Below are 3038 nucleotides of genomic sequence, written 5' to 3'. Positions count from 1 at the left end.
TGAATAAATATATATATATATACATACATATATAGATATATAGATGTATATACACACAGAGACAGCGAGGCAGAGATCAAAACTGACACAGAGACACCAAGACTCAAAGAGTCCCAGAGAGACAGAGAAAGAGAGACTGAGGGATCCGATAGAGTCATAAACTTTGTATAACTCAGTCGTGTAAATGACATCCCAACATTTTGTTTCTCTAGTCCTTAGTATCCAGTCACAATGGATGGCCAGCCTCAAAAGGAGGGTCTCATACCGAGATTGTGACATGGAGGCAGGCACATTTGGATCCATTGAGGGACCGACAACCAAATTGGTGGAGACGAGGCGCTTGGCCATAANGGGGAGAAGCCTTATGTTTGCGGGAACAATTGCGTGGCCTCCCTGATAAGTAAAGTATCTTTACACACCAGAGGACACACTCAGGGGTGAAGCCATATGATTGCAGGCAGTGTGGGCGAGGCTTCAGTGAAATGTCAAATCTCATCAGACTCAGCAAAACACACACAGGGTAGAAACCCTATGTTTGCAGGGAGACCGGGCGAGGCTTCAGTGTAAAGTCTGGTCTGATCATACACCACAGGACAGACTCAGGGGAGAAGCCCTAGGATTGTAGGGACTGTGTGCGAATCTTCCGTGATAAGTAAAGTCTCATCTCACACCAGAGCACATTCTCATGGGAGAAGCCCTACGATTCCAGGGAATGTGACATGGCTTCAGTGATATGTCAAATCTCTTCACATACCAGAAGACATACTCTGGGGAGAAACCCTATGTGTGCACCGAGTGTGGGCGAGGCTTCAGTGTAAATTCAGTCAGGTCTCATCACACACAAGTGGACACACTCAGAGGAAAAGCCCTATATTTTTCAGGCAGTGTGGGCGAGGCTTCAGTGATAAGTCAAGTCTCATCATACACCAGAGGACACACTCTGGGGAGAGGCCCTATGTTTGCAGGGACTTTGGGCAAAGCTTCAGTGTAAGTCACATTTCATCACACACCAGAGGACATACTCAGGAGAAAAGCCCTATATTTACAGAGAGTGTGCCGAGGCTTCGTTGTTAAGTTAGGTCTCATCATACACCACAGGTCACACTACGGAGAAAATCCCTATGTTTGCAGGCAGTTTGGGCGAGGCTTCAGAGAAATGACAAATCTTATCAGATACAGGAAGACACACAAAGAGGAGAAACCCTATGTTTGCAGGGAGTGTGGGAGAGTCTTCAGTTTAAAGTCAGTTCTCATCATACACAAGAAGACACACTCAGCAGGGAAGCCCTGTAGTCAGAGACTTTGAGTGAGGCTTCTGTGACAAGTAAAGTCTCATCACACACCGGAGGACACTGAGGGGAGAAGCCCTATGATTGTAGATTGTGTGGACGACGCTTCAGTGAAAAGTCAGGTCTCATCACACACCAGAGGACACACTCAGGGGAGAAGCCCTATGTTTGCAGGGAGTGTGGGTGAAGCTTCAGTGAAAAGTCAGGTCTCATCACACACGAGAGGACGCACTCAGGAGAAAAGCCCTATATTTTTCAGGCAGTTTGGGCCAGGCTTCAGTGAAAGGAAAAATATCATCGGACACTAGAGGACACACTCAGGGGTGAAGCCATATGATTGCAGGCATGTGGGCGAGGATTCAGTGATAAGTCAAGTCTCATCACACACCAGAAAACACAATCTGGGGAGAAGCGCTATGTTTGCAGGGACTGTGGGCGAAGCTTCAGTGTAAAGTCACATCTCATCACACTCTAGAGGACACACTCAGGAGTAAAGCCCTATGTATGCAGAGAGTGTGGGCGAGGCTTCAGTGAAAAGTCAGGTCTCATCACACACCATAGGACACACACAGGGAAGAAGCACTATGTTTGCAGGGAGTATGGGCGAGGCTTCAGGGTAAAGTCAGGTCTCATCTTACACCAGAAGACTCTATCTGGGGAGAAGCCCTATGTTTGCAGGGAGTGTGGGCGAGGGTTCAGTGAAGAGTCAAATCTCATCAAACATCAAAGGACACTCTGAGGAGAAAAGCACTATGTTTGCTGGGAGTGTGAGCGAGGCTTCAGTAAATAGTCAGGTCTCATCACACACCAGAGGACACACTCAGGAGAAAAGCCCTATGTTTGCAGGGAGTGTGGGCTAGGCTTCAGTGAAAAGTCAAGACTCATCACACACCAGGGGACACACTCAGGAGAAAAGCCCTATGTTTGCACACAGAGTGGGCGAGGCTTCAGTGAAATGACAAATATCATCGGACACCGGAAGACATACTCGGGGGAGAAACGCTATATTTTTAGGGAGTGTGGGCGAGGCTTCAGTTTAAAGTCAGTTCCAATCATACATCAGAAGATCACTCACGGGAGAAGCCCTATGATTGCAGGGACTGTTGGCAAAATTTCAGTGTAAAGTCATATCTCAACACACACTAGGACAAACTCAGGAGAAAAGCCCTATGTTTGCTGCGATTGTGGGCGAGGCTTCAGTAAAAAGTCTGGTCTCATTACACACCAGAAGACACATTTAGGAGAAAAGCTCTATGTTTGCACAGAGTGTGACGAGGCTTCAGAGTAAAGTCAAGTGTCATCATACACCAGAGGACACAGTCAGGCGAGAAGCCCTATGTTTGCAGGGATTATGTGCAAACCTTCAGTGTAGGGCAAGGGGAATAAAAGAACAAATTAACATATGGGATTACATCAAACTTAAAAGCTTTTCACAGCAAAGGAAATCATCAAGAAAACAAAATGACAGGCTAATGAATTGGAGAAGATATTTGCCAATGATATATCTGATAAAGGGTTGATATCCACAATTTATAAAACACTCATTCAACTCAACACCAATAAAAGAAACAACCCAATTTAAAATTGGGCAGAGGATATGAAGAGGCATTTCTCTAAAAAGGATATACAAATGGCCAACAGGCATATTAAAAAGTGTTCAACCTCACTAATTATTAGGGAAATGCAAATAAAAACCATAATGAGATACCACTTCCCTCCAGTCAGAATGACTATCATCAATAAATCAAC

The 3038-nt window shown here is 45.5% G+C and overlaps 1 pseudogene; it reads left to right on the top strand.

Moving 5' to 3' along the window:
* The first annotated feature begins 307 nt into the window (after window positions 1-307).
* On the top strand, window positions 308-905 carry LOC109378615 (zinc finger protein 343-like; annotated as a pseudogene).
* The last annotated feature ends 2133 nt before the right edge of the window (window positions 906-3038 follow it).

The sequence above is a fragment of the Hipposideros armiger genome, unplaced genomic scaffold (genome assembly GCF_001890085.2).
Source record: "Hipposideros armiger isolate ML-2016 unplaced genomic scaffold, ASM189008v1 scaffold_2255, whole genome shotgun sequence".
Lineage (NCBI taxonomy): Eukaryota > Metazoa > Chordata > Mammalia > Chiroptera > Hipposideridae > Hipposideros > Hipposideros armiger.
The sequence above is the reverse complement of the archived record's forward strand: the minus strand, read 5'-3'. Positions and strand labels throughout refer to the sequence as shown.